Source organism: Solanum lycopersicum, chromosome 3, assembly GCF_036512215.1.
Source record: "Solanum lycopersicum chromosome 3, SLM_r2.1".
Taxonomy (NCBI): domain Eukaryota; kingdom Viridiplantae; phylum Streptophyta; class Magnoliopsida; order Solanales; family Solanaceae; genus Solanum; species Solanum lycopersicum.
In genome coordinates this window covers 53,340,679-53,363,217 of record NC_090802.1, presented here as the reverse complement: position 1 = coordinate 53,363,217, position 22,539 = coordinate 53,340,679, and the positions used below count along the sequence as shown (strand labels likewise).

Here is a 22,539-nt window from a genome sequence, read left to right as displayed (position 1 = left end):
GTTGTTCTCTGTTTTGTGCATTGCAACAACATTTTGATTTACGAATCTTCGTTTGAGTTACACCTATCAATCTTCGATTTTTACATGAAACTGAATATGTGTACGAAGAATTTAAGAAATCCAAGTCGCATCAAAAGCGAGTACTAATAAGTTTGTCTACTACTTCAAATTATGATTACATCAATTTTATTTTAAGAAAATAGTAAAATTTTAAAAATATGTACATAATGATTGATAAAAGCTTGACAAGAAACTATTACATTATTTATATATTCATACATTATACATATTAACATTGAAGAATTTTGAGGCCTTAATTTTTCGGGGCCTAAAATGTGGTGAATGGGCAAATCTCTATGATGATGTATAGATCAGCTAATCTAATTTTAATGGCCAAACTTCGTTATTATGGCAGGTATTATCAAATTGATTTCATTATGTTTGGTAGAACATGGGTCTTTAAAATCTAATGTTGTAGATTCAAATACAATAGAATGTGACTTTTTTCATTTTAGATCGAATTAAAATGAAATAGATTTATTTAATGACTTTTACAATAATAAAAAATTTGACCTCCTGTGTCAGCTCGTCCTCAAGCGGCATAAGACAGGAAATTCTTAGGCTTCTACGTATAGAAAAGAAACATCAAATATTTACTTGGAAAACATGTTAGCTTCAGTGGCTTTATAATTGAGCTGCGCGCCCATCAAAACAAATTTCTTTATGACATGATACATAAATCTAGATTCAGTAAAATCGAGATTCGTCCATATTGGAGCTCCGATTAAATCCGGATCACGCACTGTAGGACCAGTTCAGGGGTGACGCTCCCAACAAGATTTTCTCTATATCTAGGGCTCGAACCCGAAACCTTTGATTAAGGGTGAAATACTCCTACCAATGCACCACAACCCATATTGGTCTTTTAAATTGCTTTTCCTTATTGAGAAACAATAACAAAGATAAAGTATGAGCTTATTTTTATATCAAGAGTAATTAATCATTGTTATTTCAAGATCAAACTATTCACACGTCTTGATAAAAAAAGTTCAACAATAAATTGTGACACAATCTTTCTAAAGGTTATATTTATCAAAATAACATAGTACAATAAATACAACATAATGTATATGACATGAATAAATTTTAATACAATATGCAATAATCATCCGAACAAGATGTAAGTGCGTGTAAAGTAGGTGATAAGGCTCAATTTTCATATATTTAATTGTAAATGTAAAATACTTATACAAATAAAAAATATGAAAAAGATTAAAAAAAAAGATGCATGATTGTTTGTCTGCTTGACTAGTACTTAAGCATGAGTTAATTCATATGGACTTTGATTATCGAGAAATAGAAACTAAAATTATGTAAAAGATAATATAATTCACAATAATTAATAATGTAAAATAACTAAAAATTATATTAAATTCAAATGACATTGTATTTGTGTCTGGTGTACGTATAAATTGAGAGAAACGATGACATGTATCGAACGTATTCCAAACTCCTATATTATCTAATAAAAAAGATTACTTCAAGTACTAGTAGGCAACCTGATGAAATGATTAAGTAGCTTAACTGTTGCTTCTATTTTTTAATAATAAAATTAAAATAAATAGAACGATAAGACATGTTGAATTGAGTTTAAAATGAAAGTCTTTTGACTTATGATCACAAGAATATTCATACTCTATGTACATAAGGTCACCTAAAAAAATATAATTTAAATTCATGTATAGATTAATATCAATAAGTAAATTAAAATTCAATTAATCATTTGAAGAAAATATAAGTAGTTCAAACACTATTTAAATAATAGGTAAATAATAAAGAAAAATAATGATTAAAATATTTCTGTAAACAAGTGCATATAAGACGATGATAAAAATTGTGTCACTATATTTATGATGTTAATCAGTAAAATAAATAAAGTAAATGATTAAAATAATGTTAAAAGTTATTGATATCAAATTTAGACAATGAATAACAAGGTATGACATATGCTTATAATTTTTCATATAAATGTTATAAATGTCAATTTACAATGAACGTAGGTTGTGAATGAAGTGGTGAAATTGTTTTGTCCTTAATTAGATGTTTAGATTTCAGATATGGGTATGGAGAAAATTTTGTTGTGAATGTCACTTTGAGTGCGCCTACAATGCATGATTCAATTTTAATTGGGAGCTCTAATGCGGGCTCCCGACAGTGTAAAAATTAAAAAAAATGAAAGTGACTTTCAAGAAATATGAGGAAAACCTTACTTCCATTAAATATCTTGGGCTTATATTGACTATGTTGTTTATTACTATAGTCTATATAGTCTATATATGTTATTTTTCCAGGGAGAATTATTTTATCAAAATTTTGAACCTAAAATTTTTCCACTTTTAATAATATATGATGATGATATATGATACTCCCTCCGTCCCATTTTATGTCGTTTTTCGCATTTCGAGATTCAAACAAGTCTATTTTTGATTTAAAATTTTTCATAGACACTTTTAACATTTCGAATTATCAATTATTGTAACTTAAAGTACTCTTTACGTAGTTTACAAATATATAATTTTATTTCAAAAAAATTGAAAATGCTATATGCACTTGAAAAACGAAAAGTGCTATATAAAATGGGACAGAGAAAGTATATGATATGATGTTGTTCATTACTATACGTCTATAAACAGTATATGTTATTTTTCCAGTTGGGAGAATTATTTTATCAAAATTTTGTTCAATGTTGTTGCTCCAAAACAAATTGAATTGGATATATAGAACTCAAAGTTTTGTGTCTTGAAATTTTTTATGTGTGCATTCAGATCAAATAATTCTTGCAGTTTTTTAAAGTTCTGTTCACTCTATTTAGCCCTTGAGTATTTTCCTTTGTGCTTAAAGATTTGTTTTTGTTTTCTTATTTTTGGTTGCGTTGTCTAAGCTTGTTGTTTGGTTTGTGAATATTAACGTTGTATTGAGTTGTCCCTCTTTGATAGTAACTTCTGAGATGCTTTTAGTTTTGGTTATTGTTTAATGTAGTATTAGAAAGGTATTGAGTTTGTGTAAAGTGAACAAGACAAAGAGAAAATTCATTCAAGCAGATTAGGGGTTATTAACTTTGCAATATCTTTTTGTCCGTCCGGGTGGTGAAGGCTATAGATTTACCTACAAAAGCATAGTACAAGTAGACTTTATCCTTATGTTGAGGTTACGTTTGGGATAAGAAATCGTCATTTTGAGAAGACTACAAATCCTGAATGGAATCAGATGTTTGTTTTCCCCCATGATAGGATTGAGGCTTTTGTACTTGAGGTGACCGTGAAAGATGGGGATTCTGTTGTTGGTCGACGTATGTTTGATTTGTGTGAGATACCAAAGCCGGTTGCTCAAAAGAGAGTTGCTTTTGGCTCTTTAAATGGGTACTCTAGATGAAGAAATCTTTCCTGAAGCTTGACATTCAGATGATGCTAGTAGTACTGATGTAATGACAAATATAAGATCTCAAGTGTACCTCTTTCCAAAGCTCTGATAGCTGAGAGTTAATGTGTTTAAGGCACAGGACTTGATTCCAAGTGATGAATGTCGGTTTCCACAAGTTCTCGTCAAGGTTAGCCTCGGCAATTAGACACGTTGTAGAAAGGTTGCCAAGAGAGAGAGTTTCAATCCCGTATGGGACGAGTCTTTGATGTTTGTAGCAGTTGAACCATTTGATGAGCTGTTGATTTTGAGTATGGGAGATTGTTATAAATGAGAAAGTTGTGGGAAATTTTTTTCAATGTCTATTTTTTTTTATTGATCAGTGCTTCATTCCATTTATACAATAGAAAAGACAAAAAAACAACTATATTCTATGCAAGTGTCCGTATACTATAGGCTAGGTTCTAACAAACTTGTAAAAGAGAATATTCCTATATACACGTATTGTTTTCATTAGCTGGGCCTTTAACAAATGAACCCAAATTCCTTTTGTCCAATTCATTAATTTGACCTGACATTCCAACACCTCCCCCTAATCAAGTTGGAGGATGGTGAAACAATCCCCAACTTGTCTAGAAAAGATCGATGAACTCTGGCCCAGTAAGGGGCTTGGTGAATACATCAACTAATTGAGCAGGTGAAGGATAAAATTCAAAAAAATGAGCCTGAAAAAGTATTGTTGTCGCATAAATGACAATCCAGATCCACATGTTTGGTGCGTTTGTGGAACACCGGATATTTGGAAATGTCAATGGCTGCCTGGCTATATGAATGAGGAGGAACATGTAGAGAAGAAGGAACACCAAAATCAGCAAGTAAACGAACCAATCAAGTGATTTCTTTCATAACCCATCACATGGAGCGATACTCAGCTTCAACTGATGAAAGTGATACCAATGACTCTTTCTTGGATTTCCACGAGATAGGTGAACCACCAAGAGTAATATAATAACCACCGATTGAGCATCCAGTATTTGGGCAACGCCCCCAATCAATATCACAGAAGGCAATTAGATCAAAGAAAGAATTAGAAGGGATGAAAGTACCCAAATCAGGGTCCATGAGAAGATATCGGAGGCATCTAACAGCTGCATCAAGACGAGGTCGTCGTGGAGATTACATAAATTGACTAAGATGTTGAACCACAAATGAGAGGTCTGGACATGTATGTGTGAGAAAGTTCAATTTACCTAGCAACATATGATAGAAAGTAGGATTTGGAAAAAGTTCCCCTTCATCAAGTTTGAGTCTTGTAGCAGGATTCAATGGAGAAGACACATCCGTCAAGTCTGTGCAACCAAAATCATTTAATAAATCCAACTTAAATCCCCCCCCCCCCCCAAAAAAAAAAATTATACCCTGAGGCTCTCTGATAATTTCCATGCCTAAAAAGTAATGAGCAACACCTAAATCCTTCATTTTAAACTCAGATTGAGAAAGAACTTGAGAGATTCAAGCTCCAAAGGATCATCCTTGTGAGTAAAATGTCGTCAACATAAACTGCTAGGATAGAAACTTTGCCTTGAACTTTCTTAAATAAGAGAGAATAGTCGTTAAGACAATGAGAATACCTCTTGAAATTCAAAGTTGCAGTCAAGCGAGCATACCATTGCATTGATGCTTGGCGCAAGCCATATGAAGATTTCTTGAGCTTGCATACATGGGATTGACTAGGTGTTTGCATACCAATAGGGAACTTCATATAGACCTTTTCCTACAAATCACCATGTGAGAATGTATTATTAACGTCTAGTTGTGAAATATGCCAATTCTTCTTCACTGCCGACAATATATATTTTTCATTTTGACAAAAGGAAAATATATTTATGTAAAATATACGCCTTTCTTTTGAATGACCCCCCCCCCCCACAACAACAACTCGTGCCATGAATCTTTAACTGTACCATATTGTTTATACTTGATCTTATAGACCCACTTACAAGGCAAAACCTTCTTACCCTCAGGTAATTGAACTATATCCCATGTATTTTTTGCTTTGAGTGCCTTAAATTCCTTTGACATGGCTACCTGCCAGCCATGATGTAAGCTAGCCTGAGAGTAAGATATAGGCTCGGTGATGTAGGAGACTGAGTTACGAAGAGATGATTTGTACAACACAGAGCTGAGAAAGAAAGAGAGGGAGGAGAGACAGAAGCAACAAAGGACTGCTGAGTGAGGTTAGTGAGAATGCCTGAGTTGCGAATAGTCATTGAGATATTTAGGAGGGTGACGGGCTCTAAAAGAATGAATTATCAAAAGAAGTAAGGAGTGGAAGAGTACTCTGTAGACATTTTCACGGAAAACATCTCTTGATACAAATATTCTGTTTGTAGTTAGATCTAAAACCTTCCATACTTTTTTCCCAAATGGGAACCCTAAAAGACACATTTGATTGATCTAGGATCTAATTTAGACCTATGCACAGTCAGAGTTGATGCATAACAAAGACATCCAAAACACCTTAAAAGAGAATAACTAGGTGGATGACCAAAGAAGAGCTCATAAGGAGTTTTCCTGTTTAAAAGTCTAGTAGGGAATCTATTGATAAAAAAAGTCGCTATCAAGAGACATTAAACCACAAAAATGTGTAGGAACTTTTATTGGAAAAGTAAAGACATACATACTTCTAACAGATTTATGTGCTTTACCTCCACCACACCATTTTGTTGTGGAGAGGAAACACAAGATGTTTGATGTATTATACCTTCAGAATTGAAGAAGTCAAAGTTGCCTTACTACTGCCCAACTCGAGAGAATTATCACTCCTAAGAATTTTGACTTTAGTGTGAAATTGAGTTTGAGTCGTAGCTAAAAATTATTTCAAAATAGTGAGAGAATTAGATTTGGTGCTTAAAATATATGTCCAAGTAGCTCGACTATGATCATCTGTAATGGTGAAAAATATTTGAAATCATCATGTGTTTGAGTCTTGTAGGGACCCGTAAGTGTAAACATGTATGAGATAAAAAATATGTTTAGACTTGGAGGCCGTAGATGTATAAGGTAACTTAGTTTTTCTTGCCTTTGAACAAATATCACAGTAGAAATTTAGGTTCATTTGTTAAAGGCCCAACTAATGAAAACAATGTGTACATAGGAATATTCTCTTTTACATGTTAGAACCTAACATATAGTATAGGGATACATGTTTATAATATAGTTATTTTTTTTGTCTTTTCTACTTGTATAAAATGGAATGAAGCACTAATCAATAAAAAGAAAGACACAGAGAAAAAATTTCCACTTCTCTTCTCATTTACAACATGGTATCAGAGCATTAGAGTTGTTATCCAATTCATTTCCGCTTTTTTCATTTCTTTTGCTAATCTGCGTTGGTTTGCATAGGCGATTCACTTCCTTCTGATGGCTCCACTACACCAACCGTCATTGGTACTGCTTCAGCTTCAACTGAAAGGGTTGTTTTGGACTAAATTGCTCGGACTCGCGTGTGTATATCCGTTGCCAAATTTTAAGATTCGTGGGTGCGAATTCGAGTATGGTTATGGGAGCGGGGATACGACTAAAAGTTTAATATTATAAATATATAGTTATGAATATATTCTAAATTTGAGATATATATTGTCATAAACTTACATGTATTTTTTAGAATTCAATCTTCCATTCTTCAAGAAAAGATTACTTTTAATAATTCTTCCTACAAAGACACAACAAAATAGAAACTAAACATTAAAAGCATTTACAAATTACAATGGAATTCATATAATTAAAAGATCAATAAAAATTGGAAAGAAAAACTAACCTTAGAACATGGATAGTAACTCTTGAAAGTTGAAACAAATTGAAAGTGAAACGTGAAAACACTGCAATTATTAAAATACAAGAGATACACTAAGATATTTATCCACAATTTAGATATTCATAATTACTAATCAATATTCAATACACCAAGTAAAAGTTTAAAACATACTATTGAACAAAAAGCAAGAGATTGTCTCAACTTAATCTACAACTTAAAATTAACATAAAAACAAAATATTGTCAATTATCAAGTTAGTTAATTAAGTTAGCTATCTCTTCCACATCTTCTTCAACTTCCTCCAAATCTTCAAACTTTTATTCAAATATCACACCTTCAATTTGAGGATCATCTATTGAAAGCTCAGTTAGATAATTAGTTGTCTCATCAATATCAAATCGATCTCCACCTAAAATAAATTAAAAACAATAAATATATTAGAACATTTTATATAAAAAGAAAAAAACACCATTTAAACTAAACAATTGAAGAAAATAATAAAGAAAATATAGACATACAAACATCCCAATATTTACTTGGCCCATTTATATATTTCTCTTTCTTGCGAGACAACAACTGAAGATTATAAACACTAAATCTTCGGCTTTTGAAGTTGTCGACTTATTTCTCTTGATATTGTAAATTAATTAATATGTATTTCAATTTCTTTCACAACAAGAGGAAGAAGCTGATTGAGTAAGTGATTTGTAGGTTAATTGTTGCAAAAGTAGAGCCGAGACCCCATGATTTGCCCACCAAGAAAGAGAATCTTCATACATCGTAGCCTCAATCACATGAGGCTCACTAAAATAACCACTTCCGCTATAAAAGGATCCATACTCCAATGAGACCTTTTTCATTTCATTAGAATCTTTAAAATACCTTTGAAAACACTGGACTCTATTCAATGAAATTTCACTATCTTCATTGGGAGCTAGCTTTCAAATTCCTTTCTCTCCTTGAATCCATAATTCATGATAATATTTGGGAACCAAAAAATGTGTCATACAATGTAAAGGTGTGTTACTTTTGTTCCACCTTGCCACAAGAATATCATGAATAGTATCAAAAAAATTTGATTGACCGAAAATAAGATTTTTCCCCTCATGCTCAAAGATGATTTTCTTGATCTTCTCAATCATTGTCCCACATATTATAAATAATATGTAATTATGGACCATCAATATCGGCGATTCTTAGCATATTAACAATTGGTTTCATAAATTTCAAGAAATAGTCAATACTATCCCATTTTTCATCATTCATTACAAGGAATTTTATTTCACGTGTCTTGGCTTCAATTCCCTTATCCCCTTATTATTATTCCATTCATCATCCATGACTATTTTCTCCAAAGAAGATTTTACTTTGCGAATTCAGGTGGTCATAATGATGTGTGAGACAAATCTTGTTCACCAACCTTCAACAAACACAAATTCGAACGTTTTTGAAAAAGTGCATGTGCCAAGTAATGGTTCACAACAAAATTCTTCAAATTACTCACTTCACTAAGTAACTCTAAAATCCATTTACAATTAGTAAAGTGATGTGATTTTTTTGACGGTTGGCACATACTTTTTAAAGCTAGATTCAAACAATGAACAATACAAGGAGTCCAAAATATATGAGGATATTTTTGATCCACTATATTACCGGTAAGTATCTATTAGGACCGAAAATAAGTAGGTGTAAATGCAAAAGCTAGCAAAGCAAACCTCGAAAGATCATGAGTACGAACACAACGAAAAATATACCAAAAGACAGAAAGATTTAATGTGGTTTGATAAATCGACTTACGTCCACAAAGGAGATGAGCAATCCACTATAAATTTGAGAGTACAAAATACAGAGAGAAACAACCTCAACCAATTCACTCGGAATAGATGGGTGGTTCACACAAGTGATAACATATCAAACTTGTGACCCATAAATTCTCTACCTAACCAAAACTTTCAAAGCCTTTAAGACTACATTGTGAATGCTGATTATGTTATAAGGAACATTCGAGTCCTAAACCTTTTATAAAAGTAAACCTATTTATGGTAAGAAATTTAGGGCAAATAAAACCCAACAAATCTCCCCCTTGGCCTGAATTTCTGACAAAAGAATTTTTTTCACCTTCTTTACTTAATATTCAACATCTTGCTTCTCCTCTCCATAATCTCCTTTGCAAAATTTATGTCTCAACATAGAGAACCTCTCTGAAATAATTTCTCAAACAAAATCTTCATTACTGTCAAAAAAGGTTGCGGCTAGAACTACACCTATCAAGATGAACACCTCCTTTTAATTTGGTTCAATCATCGATTATCGAACCACTAAACCTGACTCCATCATTGAATCTGGCTCTTATACCACTTGTTAAGACCAAAAATAAGTAGGTGTAAATGCAAAATCTAGCAAAGCAAACCTCGAAAGATCATGAGTAAGAAGACAACGAGAAATATACCAAAAGACAGAAAGATTTAATGTGGTTCGGTAAATCGACTTACGTCCACAAAGGAGATGAGCAATCCACTATAAATTTGAGAGTACAAAATACAAAGAGAAATAACGTCAATCAATTCACTTGGAATACATGGGAGGTTCACACAAGTGATAACGTATCAAGCTTGTAACCCATAAATTCTCTATCTAACCAAAATTTTCAAACTTTAAGACTACATTATGAATGTTGATTATGTTAGAAGGAACATATCTCTATTTATAGAGTCCTAAACCTTTTCTAAAAGGAAAACCTATTTATAGTAAGAAATTTAGGGCAATGAAAACCCAACAGTATCATATCACTTGCATTATCCGTAATAACTTGAACAATGTTGTTTGAACCTAAATTTTCTATTACTTCAATAAATAAGTTAACAATATAATCACCATCTTTTACGATTCCACTATAATTTGATTGAATTCAAAAACATTGGACCTCCACTAAATGATGCCATTGTATTGATCAAAGATTGTTTTTTAGTATCGAACCATCCATCCGAACAAATCGACAATCGTTTCTTTTTCCATGTACCTTTTATTGGTTGCAACTTTCTATCAATATATGTTTTTTCTTGAAGTAAAAGAGTTGTCCTCAATCTATTATATGATGGGGGAATACAATCGGAAATGAAATTTTCGGCTAGAAACTTAAAATATTTTTTAAAATGAGGAGAGTTTGCAAAGTTGAACGATAAACCTGATGCATAGAACATTCTAGCGACTAATTTGTCGGTCGTATTCCTCACATAGACGCCAAATGATTTTTCTATAGCTCCATTACTCGAACTCTTTTTTTTTGGTTGAATTAGATCAGTCCCCTACGAAAGTGATATTTAATCAACCTTTTTTCTTGCATCAACTTGAACATCGGTTCGTTTTCTTTTGGTTTTTTCATGCTCCATCTTCAAAGTCGCATATATATCACCACTACTTTCTTTATATATTTGAACACCATGACTTGATAATCTCAAAAGATGTGCTTTCACCCTATTATATGATCCCGTAACTATTTTATTGCAACAGTTACAAGACCATGTTTTATTCCCACCCCATTTTGAGCCATCGAAATAACTTTAACGTGATTCCATAGAGGTTTATTATCAAAATCTATTCCTACACTTTTTATAGGTATCATAAAGTCTTTTTTTTACCAATTGATGACATCTTTTTAAACAAAGGAAGATGAATTTTTTTTTGCTTACAGTAATCTTGAATGAAAAACAAAGCAGAAACAACAATATTTTTTTTTAATTTTAGGAGGGAAAAGTAGGTGAGAATTAAAAGATTTTTGGACTAGATGGTGGATGATGAGATATATTTCTGACGCTACTCTACTTACTTGGAAGACTTTTGAGTTTTCTTTTTTTATCACTCAAGAAGAGTGTACGTATTGTATATATATATTTTTACTATTATTATTTGAATTGTATTTATAATTCTAATAAATTTTTTTTTAATTTATATGAGAACATTTGAATATTATTTTTTATCCAAGAATTAAGTAATTTAATATATATTATACTTATATTTTTAGTATTTCGGTAGTTCGAAGCTTGTATTGATAGAAAGAATCAAAAGATCTAATAAGACGGGATTCTCAAAGCGCTTGTATTGATAGGAAGAATTCAGTGATGTAGCAAGACATGATCCTTGATCTGGATATGATATTATGTGTGAAACTATATATATCTATATATATTTCTAGTATTTTGTTAATTCGAAACTTGTTATGATAGAAAGAATCAAAATATCTAGTAAGAGGGGATTCTTAAAGCCCTTGTATTGATAGGAAGAATTAAGTGATCTAGCGAGACATGATCCTTGATCTGGATATGATATTGTTTGTGAAACTATATGAATCTATATATATTTCTAGTATTTTGATAAGATTGTACTGATAGAAAGAATCAAAAGATCTAGTAAAACGGGATCTTTAAAGCGCTTGTATTGATAGGAAGAATTAAGTGATATAGCGAGACATGATCCTTAAAGTTTTGTATTGAAATGAAGAATTAATTGATTTACTATAACATGATCCTTTATTTGGATATGATATTGTGCGTGAAACTATATATATATATATATATATATATATATATATATATATATATATATATATATATAATTTGATCTTTTTCGATTCTCCCTTCTTCTATTTTCTAAAATCCGAAACCAAAACAAAAAATGAATTAATATAAATATTAATCCAAAATTAAATAAAAAAACTAATCCAAATTAGAGTTTGATTCAAATTTAATGTAAATTATTTGAATGTTTTTGGGAATATTTACATAATAATATTAATCAGTAATTATTTCATGCAAGTAAATATTTACACACAAAGCACCTTTCAAATAAAAATCTCTATAATATTACAATTTACATGTATAAAGAAAATAGGAATAGAGACGCTAGAAAAAGAGAGAAGGGAACAATATTTTGAAAGATAAATATTTTGTCTGTTTAAATAGAACGAGTTGGATTGAAAAATGGGATCTAACAATATTATATATATATATATATATATAAAATTCCCCCTGAACTAGGCAGCAAAACTCACTTTAGTATTTTAACTATACGAGCATTTAAATATAGTTAATTAACTACCACCTAAGCGCTGACGTGACAAAGTGAGTGTACTCACTCTCCTCAAAACGCGTGAAATTATTAAAAAATAAACATTGAAAGGGAATATCATACACATGACATTTTTTAATTGACTAATATCTAACTAATAATTTTTAAATATTTTTTTACAAGTTAAAGTTAAAAGAATGTGAAATTTCTTGTTTACAAATAAATGAAATTTGTGGGTTCAATCATTTTTTAAAAATCTTTGATTTTTTTGTTCTCTCTTTATTTTGTTGTCTTCCCCAAATGTCTTCTTCCCCATTGAAGCACTCCTTATATCTTTCTTCTTTTATATTCCTCACCTCACCCGTTCTTCATTAATCACATAAATTCAACACCCAATTCATATTATTGAATGCAAACATTCTTGAAATTTAAGTAACCCATTTTGAATTTTATTAATTGTGATGCAAAAAAATGTGGGTCTTTCAACTTTTTTACACAATCTTCATTTTTCATTTAAGTTGTTAAGAAAAAAAATAATTTTCAAAAAATGTTATTATCCAATGAGAAAATTTGTGGGAAAGAGACGATTCGAAGAAGGAAAAGTAAGTATTTGATGAATGTTGAAGAAGAAACAACCATTGAAAGTTGAAAATTCGGGGAAAAAAAGAAACTAGTGAAGGTTGAAAATGGTGAAAATCAAGAAATAAGAAAAAGGGGGTGGGGGTGGTGGGGTAGAAGAGAAGGGGTTGAAGAAGATGTGATAATTTTGATTTTACAATGTATTTTGAATTAATTAATTAATTAGTTTAATGAGTTTAAAAAAATAAAAAAGGTGAATAAGAAAAAAATAATAATTAAAAATAATGACGTGGTGCCTACATGGCTATGATGTGACATGTAAAAGTGGTGTTCTACTCTCAGGGTTGTATTTAATACACTTCAAAGATGTAAAGGGGAGTATTTAAAAGCCCGTATAGTTAAAGTACTAAATTAAGTTTTGCTGCCAAGTTCAGGGGAAATTTGATATATATACATATATACACAGACACACACGCACACTAAGTACTAAATAACTGCATAAATATAATTTATTTTATAAAAAAAAATACACTTATTTTGAGAAAAAAATAAACCCTTTCGTTCTCTGCTGGTTGGAGTTCCTTTTCAAGAAAAATTAAAAAGAACTTGTACTTTTCAAGAAAGATAAAAAAAAACACTCTATATTTCCTTTACTTGTTTCAAGAAAATACTCTTCCTTCTTCACTTCTCTGTAGTTTTTCAACTATGTCCTCTTTACGTCGCTGTCGCCGGAAACTGAGGAAAGATTTGGACGTAGCAAGGGACCTCTACTTTATCAACTGCGAACGAAGACCACTGAATTCGTTCAAGGAAATTTAGACATTTCTACATACCTACACAAAATTGAAGAGGCTTTGGGATGCGCTGGACAGTCTTGATATATGTCAAACTTGTACATAGGAATATTCTCTTTTACAAGTTTATTTTAAGTTTGTTAGAACCTAACCTATATTATAGGAAAACCTGTATAGGATATAAATAGTTTTTTTGTCTTTTCTACTTGTATAAATAGAGTGAAGCACTGATCAATAAAAAAAAAAGGACAGAGAGAAAAATTGTCCACATCTTTTCTCATTTACAACATGGCATTAGAGCAAATAAACTCATATTATAAAAGGGCATGTGACCAAGTCTACAATACCAAGTGTTTAAATCAACAAAAACTTATACTAAGAACAAAGACGAATTTGAAACTTGTTCTTTAGCACTTCGATTACAAACGGAATTACAAACCTTGTCGGGAAAAGAAAAACTATGTGTAGATTGGAGCTGACTTGTCCTAGCGGAGTGCAGTAGATATAGCCCCCCAGTAACTCTACCAAGAACCAATGACCTCTTCATTGAAGGGCCCTATAGAATAGTATCAAAAATAGAGAAAGTGAGGATAGAGTTAAATTGTAAAAAGAATTTGTAAACGCATAGAAGATTATATTGAAACAGGGGACAAAAAGCACATGATGAATTGTGTATCTAAGAAATAAAGTAACATATCCTGATTCAAATACAATGGCTCTTGTAGATTCAGGAAGATCAACATATATGGATTTAAGAAGCATCTTAACATCAAACTAGAGACCAAAATTAGATGTAATATGCTCTGATACTATGTTGTAAATGAGAAGTGATGTGAATTTTTTTTTCTGTGTCTTTTTTTGTTGATTAATGCTTCATTTCATTTATACAAGTAGAAAAGAAAAAAAAACTATTTTCTATATAGGTTTCTCTATACTATAGACTAGGTTCTAACATATTTAAAGCAAACTTGTAAAAGAGAATATTCCTATGTACACATATTATTTCCATCAAGTAAACCTTTAACAAATGAACCCAAAAACCTTTTGTCCAATTCATTAATTTGACCCGATATTTCAACAGAGATAAAGTTGCATTGGACAAGGATGAGGTCCTTGGAAGGCGTGTAGTTCCTTTGTCAAATGTGGAAATGAGTGTTGGGTTATGAGTCTTTTTTCCCTTCCTATGTGGATAAATAAAAGCCCAATTTGGACCAATTCATTTTTGCCCATAGGCCCATTCTTATTAGGCAAATATAAGCCTATTTAGGTCTTATTTTTAAATACACAGAGAGTTTTTTCAGCAGCCAAAAAGAGAGAAAAAGAGCAGTTTTTCACAATCAAAATTCAGCCCCAACAGCCAACTTCAAATTGCGATTCCCGCTTCGTTTCTTGTCCGATTGAGCTGATTTTTGGACAGCATATTACTTCATCTCAATCTTTGATTAGGAACTGACAGAGTTGGATTTGGTAGCCTGTAGCTTCAGTTTTACTGTCGTGAATAGTAGCTGCGAAATTGGTGATTTTGCTCCTTTAATTCTCTAGATTTGGTGCAATCTTATTTTGTTGTTGCTCGTTGTTTGTCACTTGTTTTGTGGCCAATTTTGGAGAACAATATTGTAACTCTTGGTTATTATAGTGGAGCTTTTGGTCCCGTGGTTTTTTACTCTTCACATCGAAGGGTTTTCCACGTAAATCTTGGTGTCTTGTGTGATTGGTTTATTATTGTCTTGTTATATTTGTTTGGTTGAATTACTTGCTGCCTTACTATCATATTGCTTGTGGTTGTTTGTCTTCTCTTGGTTCAAATCGAGAAGGGAAAGTATAGACTTGGGTATTCTTCAACTATTATCGTGTCAGACATTCTTTGTTAGTGCCTTGTCTTTCCCAACAAAGTGGTATCAGAGCATTGATTATTGTTGATTCGTTTTGAATGATGGAGGAAAATATGAGCAAAATGGTGTGTTTAAATGGTAGTAACTATCATATTTGGAAAGGTAAGATGAAAGATCTTCTATTTGTCAAGAAGATGCATTTACCTGTGTTTGCTTCTAATAAGCCTCAGTCTTTGAATGATGAAGAATGAGAATTTGAGCATCTGCAGGTTTGTGGCTATATTAGACAATGGATTGAAGATAATGTTAGAAATCATATTGTGAATGAGACACATGCCAAAAGTTTGTGGGACAAGCTCGAGACACTTTATGCTTCGAAGACTGGCAACAACAACTTGTTCCTATTGAAACAATTAATGAATATCAGGTATAAAGAGGGAACTTCTATTTCTGATCATATTAATGATTTTCAGGGTGTTCTTGACCAGCTGTCCGGAATGGGTGTAAAGTTTGATGATGAGATACAGGGACTTTGGCTTCTTAATACTCTGCCAGACTCTTGGGAAACTCTTCGAGTTTCTTTGAATAATTCTGCTCCCAGTGGTGTTGTAACCATGGAATATACTAAGAGTGGTGTCTTGAATGAAGAAATGAGAAGAAGATCTCAAGCCTCATCTTCTTTAGCTTCACACTCCGATGTTTTGGTTACTGAAGACAGGGGGAGAAACAAGTCCAGAGGTCAGAATGATAGAGGTAAAAGTAGAAGTAAGTCAAAGTCTAAATACAAGAATATTACATGTGACTATTGCCACAAGCATGGGCATATCATGAAATATTGTTACAAGCACAAGAGAGATATGAGACAACAAAAGAGAGAAGGCGATAATGAAAATCGTGTTGCTGTTGTAGCTAATGATGATCTTCTTGTTTCTTGTGATGCAAATGCCATTAATCTTGTTCATGATGAGTCTAGCTGGTTTGTGGATTCTGGTGCTACTTCTCATGTCACGCCAAAGAAGGAATTATTTTCTTCTTATACTCCAGGTAATTTTGGAACGTTGAAAATGGGCAATAATCATGAAGTTGAAGTTATTGGCATTGGGACAGTTTGTATGGAAAGTTACAATGGTTCCAAACTAGTTCTTAATAATGTCAAGCATGCTCCAGATGTTCGCTTGAATTTTATTTTTTTGTGGGATATCTTGATGATGAGGGTTATGTTAATACACTTGGTGTTGGCCAGTGGAAGCTTACTAGAGGTTTGATGGTTGTGACCCTTGGTGACAAGTTGTCTAACTTGTATGTATTTCAGTGTTCCATGTCCAGAGACTCAGTAAATTTGGTGGAGAATGATACTTCATCAGAGTTATGGCATAGAAGGCTGAGTCATATGAGCGAGAAGGGGATTGATAGTTTGGCTAAGAAAAATTTTCTTTCTGGAGTGAAACAAGCAAAGTTGAAGAAATGTGTTCATTGCTTAGCCGGTAAACAGAAAAGAGTTTCTTTTCAGAGTCATCTGCCTTCAAGAAAGCTCGATTTGCTGGAGTTGGTACATTCTGATTTGTGTGGTCCTTTTAATGTAAGATCTCATGGTGGTGCACTTTACTTTGTGACTTTTATTGATGATCATTCTCGCAAACTCTGGGTATTTCCTTTGAAGTCCAAGGATCAAGTACTTGATGTGTTCAAGGGTTTTCAGGCCTTGGTTGAAAGACAAACAGGGAAGACATTGAAATGCATCCGCTCAGATAATGGTGGTGAGTATATTGGTCCTTTTGATAGATATTGCAGAGAGCAGGGTATTAGGCATCAGAAAACTCCTCCAAAAACTCCTCAGTTAAATGGTTTAGCAGAGAGGATGAACAAAACTCTAGTTGAGAGGGTTAGATGTATGCTTTCAGATGCTAAGCTGTCAGATTCCTTTTGGGCAGAAGCACTTAATACTGCTGCTTATGTTATCAATTTATCTCCTGCTGTTGCTTTAGATGGTGATGTCCCTGACAGAGTTTGGACTGGTAAGAATGTTTCTTATGATCATCTTAGAGTCTTTTGGTGTAAAGCCTTTGTACATGTTCCTAAGGATGAAAGGTCAAAGTTGGATGTTAAAACTAGGCAGTGTATCTTCATTGGTTATGGTCAAGATGAATTTGGCTATCGTTTCTATGATCCCGTTGAGAAGAAACTTGTTAGAAGCCGTGATGTTGTGTTCTTTGAAGACCAAACAATTGAAGATTTTGACAAAGCTGATTTTCAGAGTAGTGAGAGCTTAGTTGATGTCGATCCAATTCCTTTGACTATTGCACCGGAAGAAAATCTTCATAATGATGAAAATCAAGTTGATAATGAAGATGGTGATCATGTTCAGAATGGACGGCATGATGTTGTTGATGCTCCAGTGCAAGATGATGTGGTTGTCCAACAACCAATTATAGATGCTCCAGAGAGTTCTCTCAGACGATCTAGTAGAGAGAGAATTCCTTCATCTCATTATTCTCCCAATGAGTATGTACTCTTGACTGACGGGGGAGAACCTGAGAGTCTTGATGAGGCCATGGAAAGTGAAGAAAAAGAAAGGTGGTTTGATGCTATGGAAGATGAGATTAAATCCTTGCATGATAATCATACCTTTGATTTGGTTAAGTTACCTAAAGACAGAAAAGCTTTGAAAAACAGGTGGGTTTTTCAGGTGAAACATGAAGATGGTAATCCAGTTCCACAGTACAAAGCTAGATTAGTTGTCAAGGGATTTAATCAGAAAAAGGGAGTTGATTTTGATGAGATATTCTCTCCAGTTGTGAAGATGTCATCCATTCGTGTGGTTCTAGGCTTGGCTGCAAGTCTAGATTTAGAGGTTGAACAAATGGATGTTAAAACTGCTTTCCTCCATGGTGACTTAGATGAAGAAATTTATATGGAGCAATCGGAAGGTTTTGAAGTCAAGGGAAAAGAGAATTATGTTTGCAAATTGAAGAAGAGCTTGTATGGTTTGAAACAAGCTCCCAGGCAGTGGTACAGGAAGTTTGGTTCTTTTATGAGTCAGCAGGGCTTCAAGAAGACTTCTTCAGACCATTGTGTTTTGGTGCAAAAGTTCTCTGATGGTGACTTTTTATTGTGTTGCTTTATGTTGATGACATGCTTGTTGTTGGTCATAATACTTGCAGGATTCAGAAGTTGAAGCAAGAGTTGAGTAAGTCTTTTGCTATGAAAGACTTAGGACCAGCAAGGCAGATTCTTGGCATGCAAATTGTCCGTGATAGAAAGGCCAAGAAATTGGTATTATCACAAAAGAAGTACATTCAGAAAGTACTTCGCAGATTCAGCATGGACAAAGCTAAGGTTGTCAGTACACCTTTAGCTATGCACTTCAAATTGAGCACGAAACAGTGTCCTTCTAGTGATGATGAGAAGGAAGATATGAAGAAAGTTCCTTATGCTTCAGCTGTTGGTAGTTTGATGTATGCGATGGTTTGTACAAGACCGGATATTGCTCACGCTGTTGGAGTTGTTAGCCATTTTCTTTCTAATCCGGGAAGAGAACATTGGAATGCTGTGAAATGGGTTATGAGATATCTCTGTGGCACTTCTAGTCTGAGTTTGTGTTTTGGTACATGGAAGCCTATTCTTTGTGGTTATACTGATTCAGACATAGCTGGAGATGTTGATACTCGCAAGTCTACTTCAGGGTACTTGGTTACTTTTGCAGGGGAAGCTGTGTCTTGGCAATCTAGGTTGCAAAAATGTGTTGCTCTATCTACTACAGAAGCTGAGCTTATTGCTATCGTTGAAGTTTGTAAAGAATTGCTTTGGATGAAGAGATTCTTAGGGGAACTTGGTTGTGCTCAAGAGAGGTATGTGCTTTATTGTGACAGTCAAAGTGCTATACATCTTGGCAAGAATTCTACGTTCCATGGTCGGTCTAAACACATTGATGTGAGATACCATTGGATTCGAGATGTGTTGTATTCTAAGTTGCTTGAGCTTGAAAAGATTCATACAAATGACAATGGTTCCGATATGATGACTAAAGCTTTGCCAAGAGGGAAGCTTGAAGATTGTTGCATGGTCGCCGGGATGGCAGTCTCCTCCACATAGTCGTGAGGGGGAGAATTGTTGGGTTATGGGTCTTTTTTCCCTTCCTATGTGGATAAATAAAAGCCCAATTTGGACCAATTCATTTTTGCCCATAGGCCCATTCTTATTAGGCAAATATAAGCCTATTTAGGTCTTATTTTCAAATACACAGAGAGTTTTTTCAGCAGCCAAAAAGAGAGAAAAAAAAGCAGTTTTTCGCAGTCAAAATTCAGCCCTAACAGCCAACTTTAAATTGCGATTCCCGCTTCGTTTCTTGTCCGATTGAGCTGATTTTTGGACAACATATTATCTTCATCTCTATCTTTGATTAGGAACTGACATAGTTGGATTTGGTAGCCTGCACCTTCAGTTTTGCTGTCATGAATAGTAGCTGCGAAATTGGTAATTTTACTCCTTTAATTCTCTAGATTTGGTGCAATCTTATTTTGTTGTTGCTCGTTGTTTGGCACTTGTTTTGTGGCCAATTTTGGAGAACAATATTGTAACTCTTGGTGATTATAGTGGAGCTTTTGGTCCCGTGGTTTTTTACTCTTCACATCGAAGGGTTTTCCACGTAAATCTTGGTGTCTTGTGTGATTGGTTTATAATTGTCTTGTTATATTTGTTTGGTTGAATTACTTGCTGCCTTACTATCATGTTGCTTGTGGTTGTTTGTCTTGTCTTGGTTCAAATCGAGAAGGGAAATTATAGACTTGGGTATTCTTTCGCTGTTATCCTGTCAGACATTCTTTGTTAGTACCTTGTCTTTCCCAACAATGAGAAACCTGTGAGATGTTTGTAGTATGAATTTGCGAATTAGGGAAGAAAAAGAAGATAAAATCAGGTCTATTGGCAACATTCTCATGAGAATTAGTCTAGAGGAAGGTTAATGTTCTGGACGAGTCTATATGTGACAGTAGTGATCTTAGAACAACGGAAAAACAATTGTGAAAGTCCAATATCGATGTTTTTGAATTGGGTATTCTGAATGCTCAGGGCCTCAAGTCGATGAAGAAAAAAATGGTTAAGCAACTACAAATGCCTATTGTGTTGCCAAATATGGGAGGAAGTGGGTTACAACTAGGACAATTACCGATAGCCTTTCTCCCACGTGAAATGAGCATTACACTTGGGAAGTATTTGACTTTACACTATTTTAACTATAGGTTTATTTGATAATAGTAATCTGCAAGGAGGAGATAAAATTGAAAGTGCAAAGGACTTCAGCGTTGAAAAAGTTAGGATTCGTTTGTCCATTCTTCAAATATGCAGAGTCTATGCGCTTTCTTATACGCTACTGCTCTTCAATAATACTGGGGTGAGAAAGAGAGGTAAAATTTATTTGACTATATGTTTTATTTGTTCATTTCGTTGAATACAACATATATATACTCTCAGCGACTGTTACCCAAGATGAACTATCTTCATAATTTAACTAAAGCAAATGAATTCCACTTGAGGCATCAGGCCCAACAAATTATTATTATTATGAAACTGAATCGTGTTGATCCACCTATAGGGAAAGAGGTAGTGGAGTATAGTTACAAAGCAACCCTTTCTTGTGGAGTATACGAAACTTGTAATGCAAAACATTTGGATTAATTTTTCTAGCGATGTTTGATCTAATAAACCCAAATCTATGAATGATGATTGAGAATTTGAGCATTTACAAGTTTGTGGTTATATCAGAAGGAAAATGCACAAGTACCCCCTCAACCTATACCCAAAATCCCAGAGACACACTTATACTATACTGAGGGGGTACTTGTGCAATATCCCAACAATGGGTTGAAGAAAATGTTAGAAATCACATAGTGAATGAGACACATGCCAGAAGTTTGTAAGACAATCTTGAGTCACTATATGCTTCGAAGACTGTTAACAATAAGTTGTTTCTTTTGAAACAATTGATGAACATCAGATATAAAGAGGACACTCCGATTTCTGATCATATTAATGATTTTCAGAGTGTTCTTGACCAATTTTCCGGAATGGGTGTAAAATTCGATGAAGAAATTCAAGGACTATGACTTCTTAATACTTTGCCAGACTCTTTCGAAACTCTTAAAATTTCTTTGACTAATTCTTCTCCTAGCGGTGTTGTGACCATGCAATATGCTAAGAGTGGTGTTTTGAATGAAGAGATGAGAAGAAGATCTCAAGGCTCATCATCTTCTACTTCATACTCTGACATTTCAGTTATTGAAGACAGGGGGAGAAGCAAGTTTAGAGGTCATAATGATAGAGATAAAAGTAGAGGAAAGTTAATATCTAGATTCAAGAATGTTACATGTGACTATTGCCACAAGAATGACATATCAAGAGAGATATGAAACAACGAAAGAAAGAAGGCGATAATGAAAATCGTGTTGCGGTTGTTGCTAACGATGACCTTCTTATTTCTTGTGAAAATGCCGTTAATCTTGTTCGTGATGAGTCTAGATGGTCCGTGAATTCTAGTGCTACTTCTCATGTCACGCCCAGGAAAGAATTATTTTCTTCTTATACTCTGGGTAATTTTAGGATGCTGAAAATGGGCAATAATCATGAGGTTGCGGTTCTTGATATTGGGACTGTTTGTTTGGAAAGTAATAATGGCTCCAAACCAGTTCTAATGTCAAGCATGCTCAAGATGTTCACTTGAATATGATTTCTGTTGGATACCTTGATGATGAGGATATTAATACCCTTGGTGTTGGCTTGTGGAAGCTTACAAGAGGTTCGATGGTGGTAGCCCTGGCGACAAGTTGTCTAACTTGTATATTTTTTCAGGGCTCCATTCTCAGAGGGTCAGTAAATATAATAGAGAAGGATACTTCGTCATTATTATGGCATAGAAGACTGAGTCATATGAGCGAGAAGGGGATGAACAATTTGGCTAAGAAAAATTTGCTTTCCGGAGTGAAACAAGCAAAGTTGAACAAGTGTGTTCGCTGTTTAGCCGGTAAACAGAAAAAATTTTCTT

General features: G+C 33.5%; 2 pseudogenes; both read left to right on the top strand.

Annotated features, from left to right (window-relative positions):
- Nucleotides 1-1,985: 1,985 nt before the first annotated feature.
- LOC112941151 (FT-interacting protein 4-like) lies at nucleotides 1,986-14,837 on the top strand (annotated as a pseudogene).
- A 1,730-nt stretch (nucleotides 14,838-16,567) lies between these two features.
- Nucleotides 16,568-21,176, top strand: LOC138347661 (FT-interacting protein 3-like; annotated as a pseudogene).
- The last annotated feature ends 1,363 nt before the right edge of the window (nucleotides 21,177-22,539 follow it).